This window comes from Marmota monax, unplaced genomic scaffold, assembly GCF_021218885.2.
Source record: "Marmota monax isolate L192 unplaced genomic scaffold, Marmota_monax_Labrador192_F-V1.1 WCK01_AAM20220418_F8-fsc00035, whole genome shotgun sequence".
In the NCBI taxonomy this organism is placed as follows: Eukaryota; Metazoa; Chordata; class Mammalia; order Rodentia; family Sciuridae; genus Marmota; species Marmota monax.
Window position 1 is genome coordinate 5,940,660 of NW_026691961.1, and position 18,383 is coordinate 5,959,042.

The window sequence follows — 18,383 nt, forward strand, 5'->3', positions numbered from 1 at the left end:
CAAAATCTCTGGTAGAGAATCATGGCCATCAGAGGGAAATACAAAATTTAATATCATTCTACAGCTTAGCCTGTTCTGAAAAAGGAAGGAAATCGTATGAAGTTTCTTATATGCAGGTCTAAGGACTTCTCAGATCTTGTTTAAAAAACCCGAATTGCGCTAAACATGTAAATTAGATTCAACTATGATCCTCTGTTCTAAGTGAGACCCCCCTTCCCAATTCACTACTACTGGTAGGCTCAGCACAGACGGATCAGGATTCATTACAAGAAAGAACCTAAGTGTGATCTCCCAGGGTTACAAGTCAGATGGTAAGGGTGGGTAATCTGGAAGTTTGACTTTTTCATGGCCATAGAGGTTTTTACACTGTGTCTTTGTGCAGAGGCCAATTTGTCAAGGGTTAGCTCTCAAATACATCAGAGAATCTCCTTTTACAAAATCCTAAGAAGGACATAGACATGGTGATGTTAGGACATGGCAGTGATAACATTGAGGACAAGTGGCCACCTGAACCTTTGATTTCAGTGTCCTTCATGGCTATCAGACTTTACACCTAGCATTTCCTACTGTACAGGACTGCCCTATATTTAAGTCATAACGTAAAAGTTTGATAGGCTTTATTTTTTAAATATTTATTTTTTAGTCATAGTTAGACACAATAACTTTGTTTTATTTATTTTTTATGTAGTGCTGAGGATTGAACCCAGGGCCTCGCATGTGCAAGGTGAGCACTCTACCACTGAGCCACCATAGTCCTGACCTTCATAGACTCTATTTTAATTTTAACAGGTTAAATCTAATAGAAGCATTCATAAATATCTGTAGTATTTCCTCCTCCCTGTGCAGATCTACCTATAAAAAGCTACAAAGTCTTTGTTTCCTTTCTCTCTTATGTAGGTATACATACCTGTGGATTGTACTGTCGTGTCTACTTATGTGCTCGTGTCCATATATCATGTACATGGTATCAAAATTGGCATAAAGATAAACAAGTGCTCATAAATCAAAATTCAAATGAGGAATGGATCTAAATAGCTTTTAGTTCATGTGACTTAAAAAAAAGGCTCAGAGTAAACTGGGTAAACAGATGAGAGTAAATATGTTTTCTAAACTACTAACTCACACGTTTTTCTAGGTGGTCAGACAATTAACTGAGGGTTTGTTTCTTTAAAATGTCTAGAATATGATATTCATTGTTTCTAGGATTTTTCTTCAACAGGGAAAAAATGGCTAATACTGTTAACTACATTTGTCTGATATCTTGGTTTTTACAGTTACGATGAGTAAATTAGATTTAATATCAATGGGATTAATCTTCATAAATGTGTTTGTTAGAGGAGACATCTGATTAATTTTCAAAGTCAAAGTGCTAAAACATCAACTGCTAAATATAAAATCAAGTACTCTTAAATTTTAAATTCCATAGGAAATATACTTAAACATTTAATGTGTTTTTATAAATTGGTAAATGAAAAAAAGTTTTAAGAATACTTTGTTTCTGTGTCTTCACTAAAAACAAGGTTACTAAAAGTTAAGATTTATGTACAAAAAAGTACAAAATGTTTCAGCTGGGTTTTAATTAAAGTACTATAAAAACAAAGTATTTCATCTTATTAAAATGGAGTAATTTATCTAAATTTAGAAATTTTATAAGGATTGTTCCAAAATGTAAAATTAAAAAGGGATCAACAGCTAGGAAAGAAATATTAGAAGGTTCTAGGTATGGACATATATTTTAGTATGAAAGCTAGAAGGAAAAAGAAATGTTTCTGGATGAGAGAATCTTTTTTTTTGTATGGTAAAGTAAAAAGCTGTAGAATGTCTAAGTAAGTTACATAAGGTTTGTGGAAGGTATATCTCAAAAAGTTTGTGTGTAACTAAGTTGGATATAATTAGCACAATCAGCTAAAGTTATTTAAGGATTTTTCCTAAGGTGAAATATTAATGTACTGATATAAACTAAAGTTAATTTCTGTGTTGAAGTAATAAGGATTTCTGAAAACATTAATCTTATTTACCAAGATAATTTCTTGTACCTATTAAGTTTTATTATTTAGAGAAACTAGTCTTAAAGGAATTAGGATTTGTATAACTCTGGTTAAACAACTGTTATTTTAGAGTATTTCACTACACTACAGATTCTAAATTTTTCTTTAAAAGCCAAACTTGGTTACTATAAGAACATTAGTGTAATTTTGGTGCTGTTACTGAATTCTTTGCATACTAGATGTATTCATATCTTCCAAGTATACAAGTCTTTAAAATCAAAGCATTTTACCAAGCTGGTATTCTTCAAACTAAAGTTTGAAGTAAAGGTTTGGGATTATAAAAATTATGTTTCTTGGTTCATAGCTATTATGTTTTTCATCTAAATATTTTTTTACTCATGTTAATTTGATTTTATATTTTTCTTGTAAACTTTATAACTATTGTCTGTTAGTGCCTTACAGAAGTACAACTTCTAATATAACAAACTGAGTTAATTTGAGATTATAGGCCATCACCTATAGGACAGACAAGATGTAAGCCTGATTTCCAATACTAATACTAAGCCCAATTAAATAGAAGGGGCAAATAACTACAAAGTTATAAAAATTAAATTTAAAATCCAGTACTCATGTCTTCTTGTTTCTCTCATAGAAATGCCCACCTCTCAAATGACTTTACAGCCTGTTCTTTCTGAATCAGACTTTTACCATGGACCCCTCAACTGACCCAAAACATTCCTAAAAAGGGAAACCCAAACTGCTTTCCCTACATCACCCCCTCTCAGCCTGAAGCAGCCAGAGTGGTCATAGCCCATTTCCCCTTACAGCAGTAAGGGCTCCCTTAATCAGAGATGGGAGTGAGACTGGGCAAAGGACAGGTAGCTAATTATCAAAGAAAAGGAAATGGGTAGATAGCACTTCCCCATCAACCAGTTACTAACACCTCTGGGCAAGGGGAAGGGTTACACTTTTCAACACAAACAACTACCCACTGGATGGCTCTTTTTCTTGCTTTGGGTCATGTGGTCAAGATAAGAGGAGGAGGGAGCATGAGAAGAAAGGAAACCCAAAGTCTATAAAAAGCAAGATGCCCCCATTCCCATGGGCACCAGCTCTGGGCCTCCTCCTCTCTGGAGGAATGACTCTCTCTCTCTCTCTCTTTCTCTCTCTGTTCTGTTTCTTAAATAAAATTTACTTTTTACTCCAGCCTCAGTGTTACTTGGGTGTTTAATCTTCAACACTGGGGAACAAGGACCCAATCCTGATATTCAAGACTGGTATCAGAGTGATGCCCAGAGTCTGCATTTCTGACACATTTTCCTGGGTGCTGCTGGTCTGTGGACCACATTTTGAGAAACACCATACCAAATCAAGTCCCAGAGTAGAGTTATTTTTAGATGAAAAAGATCCATTTGAGTTGTTCACCCAGATTAAATTAATTTAATAGTTGTCAAATCTTCATTTCACTTTCTGAAGTACAAAAATGAACTTCTAAACCTACTTTCCCTCCCTCCCTCTCTCCCTCCCTCCATCTCTCCACTGCTTTGAACATCCCTGAACTAGGCACAAAGGAGTGTGACAGTAGGACTTAGGAAAGCCCTGGGCTTTGGAAAGGACATGGTGTTTGCAGCCTGGCAGATTGATCTGTACTCTGTTCCATTATAGCTGAGGTGGCCTTGTGACTTCATGAGAGAATTTTGGTTTTAGTATCTTCATCTGAGAAATCTTAATAACTAATTCCTACCTTAGACATACAGCTGGTGTAGTTACTTAAAAGGAGGAGATTGACAGATGAAACAATGTGGATTCATGTATTCCCTTGGAAATCTGAATTTCCTCTTTTCTTCTTGAGAAGGTTTCCATGGTATTGATTCAAACTTGATTCTTCCTTTTTTGCTTCTTAAAAAAAAATCTGAAATGTGCTAAAGCAAAAATCTGGACTTGGTTGACTATCGATTTGAGAATTAACATACAAAGGGGAAATGGACCATAGGGCCTCACTGCAGAGGCCATTCATTTTTAAGACTTAAATAGCAACTGGTAAAATGAACTTCTGAGCCACTATGACAGCTTCCAGTGACCCGGCATTGAATAAAACTGCAGGTCAAAAATTATCATGCTATCCTTAGTGACTTAAAAACAAATCAATTAATATTTGTTTTCTGAAGTGGTTTATAAAGTAGTAACTCTACTCCATGTTCTTTCCTTTACATGATTTTAACCCTGAGATTATTTTAAATGTTTCCTTAAAATGACCGAAGGGGAAGAAAAATTTTTAAAAAATGCAGCTTCTCAGTGTGCTCTGGAAAATTCCTGCAGATTTTCTGAAACCGTTGAAGAATTTATAACCTTAAGTCCTCCCTTATTAATGATTAATATTATTTCCAAGCTTTCTCCCCATTTCATATGTTGATGAGAAGCTCAGTCTGACTTTTAAGTCAGGCCCAATTCACACTAAAATATGAAGCTTCAGTTGCTTCATTTGTTATCCAACACATCTCTGCTTCTTAATCACTGAAAACACTTTTAAACAATCACAAGTTTTCTAAAACAAAGAACAAATTATTATGTGCACAGGCCTTGGGGCAGAGAACAGAATTCTGTGTGTGTTAGCATACTTAATCATCCCATTTTGGGGAAGATAATCCATTTTAGTTTTCTTAGACCGTGTTCCCTTGCTTTCATTATTTTCTTTACTTCAAAGATCAACTTGACAACTATTTTTCTTCACAACAAGGCTTATGGTATTATTCCAAATCCGTCTGATTTCATGGCCTTCAGGGTTGCTTTCATGTATTATGAATTTCTCAATTGGCAGTGTTTATTAGATGGAAACTTCCAACTCCTTGAAGAAGTATTATCTTGCAGAAATTATTGCTAGGGTTTTTATTTTTTATTTTTGAAAGAGAAGAAAATACCAGTATTTTCAGGAGAACAGTTTGCTAAACCTACTAAATAATCGTGTGCTGACTTGCATTTTTTGAGACATGCACTTATTAAAAATTTTCTTTTCCTTTTGTTGTCTCCCAGGTTTTCTCCCTCCTCACCTCCATCAATCAGAGACTTGGCTCTGTGCTCCATGCCTCAGGCAGGGTTTGTGGTAGACCTATCTCTTTTCCCTTCTTCCTGCTTCAAAAGCTTATGCTTGCTGATGAGACTAGGGTTTGGACAAAGAGGCTTTTTCTCCAGACTTAGAATAGGGGCTTTAAAAAGATATCTGAACTTCTGGGATAGCAACAAAGCCACAGAGGGGCTGGCAGATTTTGAAACAGGAATTGCATTTGACTGCCAGTAACAGTGGCTCAAGCAACCAAAGGAACCATGAAGCCCAAGAGGAAGCAATCTGGAACCCATGTCCACCAACTTAAAGTTACCAGGGACTTCCATTTCTTCAGGTCTCTGTCTCACTTTATGGCTTCCATTCTCCAGGTGGCCTCTTAGTCTCAGACCAGCCACTTCATCTGTATTCTGGACATCAGGACAGTTGAAAGGGCGTTTCTCCCAGCCCAAGAAGCATCTTTTGAAAGATCTAGCCCAGAAATCACACATAATTTGTGTATTTATAACTCACTAGACAGAACTAGTCACATGCCATATCTAGCTGAGAGAGAGACTGAGAAATTTAGCACTTTGTAGTGGAGTTCTGTTACTAAGGAAGAGGGGAAATGGAAATGGGCATTTGGAAAGCAAACGGCAGTGCCTGACGCCAGTCTGGAGAGAATAGGGGATGGATGTCAGACCAGCTTCAGTGTGGATCAATGGCTGTGGGCAGAGGCCAGGTGCCCCGTGCTTCTCAATGCACCACCCCAGTGCAAAACCAGTAGAACCTCCCCAGTCCTGGGAGGGGCAGGTGAGCACCTGCATCCTCTGAGCCACAGAAATGGGGCTTGGAAAAGAAACACAGCAGAATGAAATAAAATGCAAAAGCTTTAGTTTCATAAACACCAGAATTTACGGATTTATATTTGTAATCATTAGGCTATCTAAGAACTCAAGCTTTGATTAAAATGCTTACAAATTAAACAGTATATCTTGATTAATTGTAGTAAAAATTTAACACGATGGAAGACTTAAATGGCATTTTTCTAAAATGATCTATTGTTTTCTGAGAGTGTCTGACAAACTTGTACTCCATGTATGTTTCTTAAACAAAGGATAACAATCTGAGAGGTTTTTGTCTCTGTGTTTTCATGTCTATTTGTCTGCCTCTGTATTTGTTAGGATTCCTTCAGTTCTAAGTAATAGAAATTGAAGTCAACGTACTGAAGGGAAAAGATAATTTATTGGTTCATATATATATATTTGCTATTCCTGGAATCAAAGCCAGGGCCTCACACATTGGCTTTTATTTAAACCATGAGCTTCAGGTGTAGCTGGATATAGGGGTTTGATGATCTCATCAGAACATGGTCTTGTGTTCTCTCCATTGAATTTTCCTCTCAGGTAGACTCTCTGATAGTACCTCCATTAAAAATCGACTTTTTATCTTTGAGTCCAGTGGGTAAGAACAGCTTTTCAGGCACCAGCAATACCATTCCTCATTTGAGTCTTATTGGCTCTGATTGGTTTGACTTGGTGTGAGAACACTTCATTAGAATGTGACTGTAGTGGACCAGGACTTAGAACTTATTATTGCTGGTCAGTCAGGATCCAGAATACCACACCAGTTATTTTTACAGAAATAATTGAATACAAGTGGGTGAAATCCAGTCTATTGTCTTTTTTTTTTTATAAATAAAGTTTTATTGGAACACAGCTGCGTCCATACCTTCAAGTATTGTCAATGGCAGAGTGGAGTAGTCACAACAGAGACTGGGCAGCAGGCTAAAATCTTTACCATCTATCCCTTTCCAGAAAAAGCTTACTGACTCCTCTGATATATAATAGTGATGGCAACATGTTGATCCCTGAGTAGGGAAGAAAATGTAGTAAGATATCTTGGGGCAAGATTGCAGGAAGCAGCTACCTCAAGGGTGGAAGGAACAAAGGGAAATGATTGGAATTATTAAAACTTAGAAATTTGGAGAAGAGGCCTCCGGAGTTGAAACTTCAGACTTCCAGGGAGGAATGATGTGGTCCTGGTTTTGTCATTGAAAGAGAACAATGAGCTGGTTCTGTGAGTATGGAAAAAAACCTGCAAACCATGACCAACTGGCATTCATTGAACGAGTCACCAGTGCTGAGCCAGAAGGGCTTTGCTGGGTGACCCTGACAGGAGCAGGACACAACGAGAAGCAGGAGCAGAGCCTTCTTCTCCCTCCAGCCTTCTGGTTTCCTTGGTAGCAGAATGTAACAGGGAGCAGCCATGAAGGAAGAGAGTGGCATCAGCATATCAAAGCTGAGCATTGAAGTGGGGGCGTGAGGTTGAAATACAATAGCTTTGAACCTGGCAGAATCCACTTTGGCTAGTCAGCACTCATCCATGCTCTTCTGTGCATTTTTTGAACATCCACCAAGAATACAACTCTATGCTTCCACGTAGCAATATACAGCTGTCCTTCATTCAAGCAAAGACATTCTCATCCTGCTCCAAATGAGAAGATTCAGTTCTAGTATTCATGTTTGGGTTATGCTAATTACTCTCCAAAATCCATTTCTGTCCCATTAGAATATTCTGTTTCTTGAAGATTAAACTGTAAATTTAAGGGGTACTAACAAGATTTGTTGAAGATATTAGAGGAAGAAGAAAAGAGAGGCAGACATTAGAACATAACAGAACAGAACACAACACACACACACACACATCAAAGAAGGTGATATTCATAGTTGCTACAATCCTTGCTTCTAACTGATCAAGAATGTGTGTATGTCTCATGTTGCTTCTTCATTCTGTTTCCTTGGATCTCAGCTGGAGGAAGTAGAGAAACTTCCTTCTTTCTTGTTAGTTCAGTGGCATAAGGAGTCAAAAAAAATATGTCCAGGGGATAGTCTCATCTTTCAGCTCAACGGAACCCTTGCACCCCCTGGTAGAAATGTTCCCCACTTGGGACCAAGACTTTTGATGCAGTAGAGCTCAAGGTTGCTGGAATGGGAAGCCAGAGTATCACAAGTGGGTCACTGGAGGAACATTGAGAGGAACTTCACCCAGTGCACCCTTCTATTCCTGACCCCGGGCATTCTGGCTGTGGGGTAAACAGCTTCGTAAGTTGGTTGCTGAGTGAAAGCATATTACATCCTATAGATAGAAGCCCATCCTTTTGGGTGCTGTCTCCTCAAAGGATTTGTAGCTAAGTCTTAAGTGGACCATTCCTCCATTCTCTTAGGCCATCTGCTTCTGGCAGATAGGGTTCATGGCCAGACCAGTGAATTCCATGGACATGAGCCAAATGATGGATTTTGGTGATGAGATGCATTTCTGGATCAGGGAAATGCTATGGTATTGAGTAAGCATTCTATGAGCCCTTGGATGGTGGTGCTGGCAGGAGCATTGTGGAGAAGATAGATTCCCTCCCAGAACCTGTACCTGCTACAGTGAGGTTGAATCTGCCCCTCTGTGACAGAAGGAGCCCAAGGTAATCATCCTGCCACTAGGTGACTTACTGGTTCCTCTGGGGAATGGGGCATTACTGAGCTTCAGTCTTGGTGTCAGCTCTTGGCTGATTAGGCATCCAGTTAGCCCCATTGTTGAACCCATACATGGTCTTCACACCTGTACCTTTAACAGTTTGCACTTGGACCATTGAACAAGCACCGGGATGGGTGGGAAAGAGGCTGGCTGACATCCAGTTTATTGACAACCTTCTCCACTATGGATTCATGTCCCACCTGCATCATTCTGGGCCTATTCCAAGATGTCTATCCACATACCCCTTGTATAGGCCTTGTCACCAGCCATGTCTGTTCTTTATAAGAACCTAACCATCCAAAGCATTAGCAACTGCCCATGAAGAGATTCTCTGGGTCCATGCAAAGTGGATAACCGAATGTCCTATTCAGAGTTCTGAATGCTGGAGGATTCTCCTTTATTGCTGTCCTTCAGGGCCACTTCTTCGGTCAGGCTGCAGGTACCAGCAGTTTTCTAGCCTCTGACTTTTTTGTCTCGCCACTTTCCTTCTCATCCATCCTCCAAGTCTTTGGCTCAGCTCGGATGCCTTTCCTAGCTCTGTCTGCCTGTAAATCAGCTCCAACAATACTGCATCTGGTTAACTGTGTTCCTGGGGCTCTTGGCACTCTCTCTGCTATGGTGCTTGTTTCAGAGATTTTATTATTTATGTTACTCAAGTATCAGCTGGGATCTCCTGACCTCCTTAAGATCCAGAGCGCATCAGCTTGATTTACAACCCCTCAGAGTCCAAAGCCCTTCTCAAGATACCCACACATTGTCAGATAACTTACATTCTCCATCTCTTTGTTTTCAAATACAGATTTTGCACATATTTTTTTTTTCAGATTTTTGCCACGTTAACCTGATTTGAAATTGAACTCTGTCTTCATTGTGTAGCATGCTAATTTAGATGCATTTTTTTTTTTTAATCTACTTGGGACTGGGGATGTGGCTCAAGCGGTAAACACGCTCAGCTGGCATGCACGGGGGCTCTGGGTTCGATCCTCATCACTACATAAAAATAAAATAAAGATGTTGTGTCCACCGAAAACTGAAAAATAAATATTATCAAAATTCTCTTTCTCTTTCTCTTCTCTCTCTCTCTAAAAAAAAAAATCTACTGAACTTTTTTTTTTTTTAAATAGCTTTGGTTTGTAAACTTTTTCTGTAAAGGATCAGATAGTGAGTATTTGCATCAGGGAGGAGTTGAACACGGCCTCTGTTTTAACTACTCTACTCTGCTGTTGTTGTGTGAAACCAGCTATAGACCACCAGTAAACAAATGGACATGGCTGTATTCCAATAAAACTTTGTTTATTTATTATTAAAACCAGGTGGCAGGCTATATTTGGCTGGTCAATGCGCTGTAGTTTGCAGATCTCTAGCATATGAGAAAGTTATGGGCTTTGGGACATTAAAGTTAATTTTTAGTGAGTTATCTTTCATTCTTTTGCTTATAATTTTTCCCAGTTATCCTGAAAACTTGGATTTTTAATGTATACAAATCATATTGATTGACAAGGGCTCCCTCATTGTCTCCCTCTTTGTCCCTTAACCTCAACTTGGTCTCATTCTTGGCCAGCCATCCTTGGCTTGCTGAGCTTAGTTCAGTGAAAATTCTGCCAAGCCAGTTTAGCAAGAATGCCCCTACCTAATACCCAGGCCAGTTCCTCTGAATAATTTCCTATTCAATAGGTCCCTCACCCTGCCCATTATTGGTCATCCCAGTTGCCCCTGCCTCCACTTGCATGCAGAGCTGGGCTCCTCTTTTTCCTCTATTGTAAACATCTTGATTCTATGGCAATAGTTCAGTCCCTCCTGTGGGCGCCTTCCTTGCCTATTTAACTTGTCCAGTGCCATTTTTCTTTGACACACCTTACTGATTTTTATTCTCAGTTTCTTTCTCTTGTCTAAGTTCATCAACCACTGCCTGCTGACCTAGGTTGAACAGTGGTGGTGATAATAGGCGTATTGGTTAGGCTCAGGATAGGAGGCAGAGGGAAGAGTTTAACGGGGAGGGGGTGGCTGTTTCCAAGGAGTGGCAGGGCTAAACGACCCAACAATAGATGATGACACCAGCAGGGCTGGCAACATTGGGCAGCACTAATGAGATCCTAACACGAAGGAGCCAGGGTGGAGGTGTGCAGACCACTGTGTCTTAGGAAGAGGAACCCGCCCTGCTAACCTCATCTAGATGGGGAGGCAGCTGGGTGACTGTTGACCTTGACCCCTCCATTCTCTGCTCTCTGACCTCCTGCCACATTGATGCTGTGTTTTGAAAGAACACAATCAGAAGTCACTAGGGGTGGGATGCCTGTGATGGAGTGGCCTGCTGGGATGTGAAGCAGGGAGGAGCGGTGGAGAGTGGGCACCTGGAGGGGGTGTGGTGAGAACCATAGACACTGTTGCTGCGTTTGGACTTTATGGGGAAGTTTCTTGTGTTTCCTAGTTAAATAGCATGCTAATTTGGTGAGCAAAATGGAGATATTTTATCATGTTAAGAAAATATTTACATTTAAATTTTTTTCTTTTAAAAACAATAAGGGATGTTGAATCTTATCAATGCCTTTTATTGTCAATGCAAATGATATTTTGCTTATTTTATTTTAAAAAACTCTTAATAGGTGAGTTATTCTTGAATTACTGGGAGAAACTCCTCTTGATTATCGTATGTAAGTGTTGTTGGATTCTGTTTGCTGGTTTTTATTTAGAATCTTTACATGAATATTCATGTAAAGATTCTTTTACACATGAAAGAGATGATCTACATTTTATTCTATGTTGTGCTATCTTTTTTTTTAAGAGAGAGAGAAAGAGAGAGATGAGAGAGAGAATTTTTTTAATATTTATTTTTTAGTTTTCGGTGGACACAACCTCTTTAATTTTATGTGGTGCTGAGGATCGAACCCAGCGCCCTGTGCTTGCCAGGTGAGTGAGTTACCGCTTGAGCCACATCCCCAGCCCCTGTTGTGCTATCTTTTAAGTTTCACGAAAATACACATAAGCCCTCTTGAAGACTATTTTCATCTTTTCCCCTTTGCTGCTGAACTTGGAAATGCATTTCCTCTGTAAACTAGTTTGGAAAACAATGACTTCACTATTGTTGGGTTTTCCTATCTTGGACCAGGCAGGACACAGTCTGGGTTTAAATCCAGTTCGGGAGAGCCAGTGGCTTGAAGTGAACCCTAGAGGGGAAGAATGGGACCCTCAGACAAAACTTTGCAAAAAAATTATTTCATTTTAAAAACAAAGGCCAGTAAAAGGCTTTCAGCAGTGGTACCACCAGATTTTATGTCTCAATGATCCTACACTGACTTTCTCTTCATGGGGAAATTATCTTGATCCTCTATGCTTAGGTTTCCACATCTATAAATTACAAAAAAAAAAAAAAAGGATGAAGAACCCCCCCCCAAAAAAAACCCCCCATAATTATAATAGGGTTTGAGAAGTAATACCATGTGAGGTAATTAATACCTGTAAAATACTTATCCTAGGTCTAGTACACCATAAACATTTAAAAAGGTAGTTTTTTGGGGGGTGCATATCCAGGGATGCTCTACTACTAAGTTACACCAAAGCCCTTTTTATTTTATTTTGAGACAGGGTCTTGCTAAGTTTCCCAGACAGGCCTTGAACTTGCCATCCTCCTGTCTCAGCTTCCTGAGTCTCTGGGATTACAGGTGGGCTCCACTGAGTCTGGCATGCTCAAGCAGGTTTGTAGTTCCTTCATGCAAAAACCAAACCTTTTTTGTACAAGTTATTCTTAGACACAAACATGTTATGCATACATACTCATACATATGTGCACTACTGTGAGTGAGAGGGATCTTTGCACATTGTTGGTTTAAGGGAGAGCTATGGATTTTTGTGTATTTATCTTATATCCAGCCATCTTTTTGAATTCTTATTAATTCCAGCATTTCTTCAGTGAATTCTCTTGGTTTTCAACTGTATTGTCTGCAGTTTGTTTTCTTTGCATATCATTACTTGTAAATTGCCTTCAACTTAAATTTGTTACAGGATAACATTTATCCTTGGAATCAAGCCAGCATTGCACATCACAAACAGACTGTTTGACAGAGAAGTGATCTGCAGTTTAAATAACCTCTGCAGTTGAATAGAATGATAATTGTGATGATTGCATAAGATACGTTTAGAAAATAATGTTGAATTTTTAACCTACCAGGTAGAATAGAAAACAGACTATTATGTGTGTGATTGAGTTCTAAGCACTGTTTATATGATCTCCATATTTCTCCTGTGAAGTTAGGCATTTATCTCCTCTTGAACAAAGGAAAGATCAAGAGGTTTGAATATACACCTCTTCCCCTCTGAACTTACTATTGATTTGGAATATAAAATGGGTCTCGGTTTCTAGAGAAGCTGATTACTCTTGGGGAAATTCAAGTTCAGGCTTTATGAACAGCAATAAGCATAGGGTGTGTTTAAATGTAAAGACATTACACAGAGATACACACACTACACATATATTTCCCTCTCCTCCCTTTAAATATATATGTCTAAGGTCTATAGTCAAATATTGTGAATTCTCAAATTTTTGCCGTGCCTTGCTGATCCTATGGGATCTGCCTCCTATCTCAGCTCTGCCCTCCTCTTCTGCCTTTCCCTTACTTCCAAAGATCTGGACTTGCCTGAAGCTTTTGCCTCTGTTCTTCTTCCTGTCTGGGATGCTCTTCTCTCCAATAGTCCCATGGCTCTTTCCCTGGCTTCACGAGTTCTTTGCTCAAATGTCTGCTCATCAGAAATGTTGACTTCCATGACCATTTGTGTAACCATTGCCTTTCTTACCCCACATGTCCTCTTCTAAGGTTTATTTATTTTTTGCATGGTACTTAATATTTATTTTATTTGTTCGTGTATTTATTGTCTCTCCCCCACTTCCATCACACACACTAGAAATATTAACTCTATCAGGGTGGGAACTGCACCTGCCTTGCCCTCTGTCCCCTGTGCCTAGCATAGTGCCTGGTGCATAGTACCTGTATGCTAGCGTACCATTTTCGAAGATGAGCAATACAGTGATCATGGCTTGAATTAACAGAATCAGATACCCAGACACTGATATTTCCTTGGTTCATCAAACACACCAGTAACTACTTCACAGAGGGTTTATAATCTTGCTAATTGGCAAACTGAAGTTTGCAGATTTCTTGGGAGCTGAAGTCGTATAGCTTGGGCATATGTACATGGAAATGTTTGTAAATGGTTTATGTAGCTTAGCAGCCCCCAAGAGGAAGTCTGGAACACAGGGGTAGTTGTAACTTTGATTGTTAAGAAACAAGGCTGGGCTTGGGTTTATTTCCTGCATCTCATGTCCTTGGACCAGAGGCTACGTAGGTCATGGTCTTCTCATGGTGAGTGGTGAATGTGCAAGACAGTGAGCAAAAACACCTAATTCCTCTTGACATCTCTTCTAGGAATTGGCTCACTGTCACTTAGGCTCCATTCTATTGCCCAAAGCGGGTCACATGGCCAAACCAAGTCAGTAGTATGGGAAAATGTTCTACCTATTCTTGTGGGAGGTATGATCATGACAGAGGGTGTTGAACATAGAGTGCCAATATAGAAACAGCATAAAGATTTAGTTCTAAACAATGGCTTATCTACTACACTTTTAAAAATTATTATCATATGAGAGTGAAGCCAAAATAGAAGAAAATAAGACCCAGAGAAGATAAGAGTAAGTTGAATATAGCAGTGCCTGAGCTGACCCATGGCAAAGGATAGAAATCCAGTCTGACCAACTTAAAATAAAAGCCGAGCATTATGTGAAAATCCTCACTTATGTGAAAATACCAGGGGAAGTTCAAGTTCAGGCTTTATGAACAGCAAGAGATTGTGGTGTTGTTTGTTTCATAGCAAGAGATGACTGAAACACACATTTCCCAACTATCTTTGAGTATGGAATTGTTTTTTTTCATTGAGTAGTTTGCAAGTTTAGTTTGAATCCTTTTAATTAGGAGAAATGATGATCTACCTTATCTTTCAACAATCCTACATAAACATCACTTTATTCCATGAAGGTTTTGGTGAGAACTGAGCAGATAAAAAAAATCTAACTTAGTGTTTCAAATATGACAAATTATTTCTTAAAAATTATGGGGAAAATCCATCTCTTAGAATGTATATTTCTTTTTGAAAATTACTACGAACTTGAACAGGAAGGAGAAAGAAAGAATTAAATCAGTCATGTATCTTCAGTTTGCCAACTAGCAAGATTATATTCCCTCTGTCAAGTAGTTACTGGCTCCATGGCTTGATCATGTCAGAACTGTCGTCTTTATGATTCTCTGGCCTTTTCCTTTGTGATCATGAGGTGATTCTAAACTAGCCACCCTGTCTGTCTCAAGGTCAGCTTCTTGTATAGTTTTTTTTTTTTTTGGGGGGGGGGTACCAGGGATTGAACTCAGGCTCACTCAACCACTCAGAGCCACAACCCTAGCCCTATTTTATTTAGAGACAGGGTCTCACTGGGTTGCTTAGTGCTTCACTCTTGCTGAGGCTGACTTTGAACTCACGATCTTCCTGCCTCAGCCTCCCGAGCTGCTGGGATTATAGGTGTATCCACTGCACCTGGACTTGTATAATTTTAATCATAAAAATGAAAGATTTCCTAGAAGATCCTAGGCCTGCATTGTGTCACATGACCTCTCTTAGCTGTAAGGGAGTCTGGGAAGTGAAATAGTTGGCTTTTCCAGGCTCCAGAGGGCAGATGACAGGAGCTAGAAATAAACTGGAAAAACCTATTGGGTTGGTCAATCCTTTGGCTTTTGATGTAAAAGGAGGAATTTCTGCCAATTCCTCAGGCTCCTGGGGAACATTCTGAGGAGGAAGATTGCCTTCTTTTGATCCTTGCTCAAGAGCCCCTCTCTGTGGGAGGAGAAGTGGCTTACCTGTTTGCTAAGAGTGAAGGAACAGTGCTTTCCCTGAGTGTGGTTGGCTTCCTTTATCCTTCCCCCCTTGTCCCTCCTGCTGTTTTCCTGCTGTTTTGGTTAGGCAAAGGCAATCAGAGGCAGAAAGCTCTGCAAACAGAGGCCAGGTCCAGCCTGTGTTCTGATAGATTCTATCTCATAGTTGTTAATTGGGTCAGGAGTTTGGGTAGAGAACATTCCAAACCCAAATGACTTAATTTGGATGCATTTTTTTCAGTTCAAATGACAATTTCACATACATATACTAATAAGTTTATGCATTTGGCATTCTGGGAATTAGAGTCATCCCTCAGTATCCTTGGAGGACTGGTTCCAGGACCTCCTGAAGATACCAAGTTCATGAATGTTCAAGTCCCTTATTTAAAATGACATATTGCATGAAACCTACACACATCAATATAAATGCCAGGTAAATAGCTATCATCATGAATTGTTTAGGAAATAATGACAAGGAAAAAATGTGTACACGTGTTCAGCCCATATGCAACCTCTTCTCAGGTATTTTCAATCTTTGGTTGAATTTGTGAATGTGGAAACCATGGATTTGGAGGACTGCCTTCAACCCCATTTTACAGATGAGGGCATGGCATGAAGAGGGCAAACTGATGCCAAAGTCAGACTCATATAGCTGGTGGTGGCATTGCCAGAGCTTAAGCCCGCCCTCTCCACTTCAGCGTGAGACCCTGCTGCTCTGGGGCGTTTGTTCTCCATTCCCTTTGTGCAGGCCCATCAATTCTGCTCATCCTGTGGTATTGGCTTTTGTATCTCATGTCATCCATCCTGCAGTCCCCTTCAGCCCAGGAGAGCATTGTCTCAGCCATCGGTCAATGTTAATATGCCAGCCATTTCCCAGAGCTTTGTTGTTGAGGAGCCTGTCTTGATTTATTATTCTAAACGTGTTGCTTAGGCAACACTGATTAATGATCAATTTTTACATTACAAGGTAATCATACAGCCTGATGAAACTGTTCAGGAAGCAGAGGGGGCCTCTTGAGCAGGTATGGGAATTCAGCCCTACCCCAGACTATCTGTGGCTGCCCCTCTGCACGTTTTTGGCTTATTCTGCACTGCCACTATGTTTGTGTTTCCAGACTTCTCAAAGAAATGTTGCCTTGAGGTGGCAGTTTCTGATTTGTTGTCTATAGTGCATTTGGGTAGAGTGTTGGAAAATGGGGTGCAATAGCTTTTGGCTCTCGGTTCTACTTTTGCAGGTGGCAAGCAATACCAAACACAGGGTAGACTATTTTTTTTGCTCCCAAATTAAAAAAAAATACATTTAGTATCTAAATTTGTAGTTACAAAGATAACCAGAAAAAAATGTACCCCAAAAGCAAAGAAAGCAGACAACAGAGTGAATTATCTTTTTAAAAGATATACAAATAGAAAATGAGGTCAAATTAACATGAGAAGATGCAGATGAGCCTATCCATTGTATTGATAAATGAAACACAGAGTAGACTCTTAAGTGTTGCTGCCTGAATAGATGAACGGGCCCTTGGGTAGTATGCACTGCTCTCTTGGCCCTGACTGGTCACTACTTCTTTTTCTGTTGCCTGGACATTTAGGTGTGATGTAGGCTTCGGGGAATCTCCTTGATTTTCTAGTAGTTGCTTAACTCCATTCAGTTTGAAAACATGCCCAGAGGAAGGCAGCAGGCTTCACCTCTGAGATCCTAGGGTTTGGCTTTAAATCTTGCTTCTCACACTTTCAGTCCAGTAACTTTAAATGGGTTTTAAACCCTGGTGAGTCTCAGTCATGTCACCTGTAAAGTGGGAGTTCTGTTTTCCACATCTACTTTACGGGTGCAGTAAGATTAAGTGTATTGCTGCGTGCTGAGTATTTTGCAGTGTCCGGCACCTAGTGAGCCCTTGATAATGAAAGCTGTTGGTTCTGTTGAACTCAGCACTTAATGAAGACAACATTAAGATTAGCCAAGAATGACTGAATCCGTCCAAAGGAATGAGGACTCAATAGAGTTTGCTGTAGAATCAGTTCAAGTCCAATATTTACAATAATCATGAGAGGAAGTGCAGAGGGATTACCAAGACAATTAGTCAGACATGGCTAAGAGAGCAGAGTTTACCCTCGTTGGCCTGGAGTTTACTTTCCCTGCACCCAACGCTGTCTGTTGATTTCATTTGCTTTTCCCCCCACTGTCCTTGGACTTCCTGTCTGTTGTGGGATGTGCTTAGCGCTTGCTTGTTTCTGGACCTTGTTCTCACATCTCTGCTTTGGCAGTTTGTTCAAGTTCAGATTTCTAACAAGGAGCACTTCATTAGCTATATTCCCAGGGATGTAGCTTCCCTCTAATTCACTTTGCAAAATTCACCTACTATGTTTGCCCAGGAAGGCTTTTAAAACTAAAAGCTGTTTTTCGTTTTGCTCTTTTCTACATCTCTTAGTCCCTTATCGATATTGGGTTTGCACTTCAGGAAATTTTTAGTGATGTGTAATTACAGAGAGCAAAATGCACAAATTTAAATGTGTGGTGCTATACAACACTGGAAACTCAATCTCCTATGCAGCTGTGTCTTTCTACCAATTAACCAACCCTCCTCTATTCCACACCCTACCACCCTCCAGACCCTAACCAGGATTCTACTCTCTACTTTCATGAGGCAGCGATTTTAGCTTGCACATGAGAGAGACCATGCAGTGTTTGTCTTTCTGTGCCTGGAGTATTTCACTTAGCATAAACGTTGACATATGTTTTCATTTGTTTTTGTAACACTCTTTAGGAGTGGAATTGCTGGATCATAAGGTCAGTGAACTGCTAAACTGATTTCCAGAGTGGACTTATTTTGCATTCTGTGATTTTCGGTTGCTCTGCCTCACCAGCACTTAGAAGGATCTGTCCTTTTTATCTGAGCCATTCTAGAAGGTGGGTGTCAACATCTC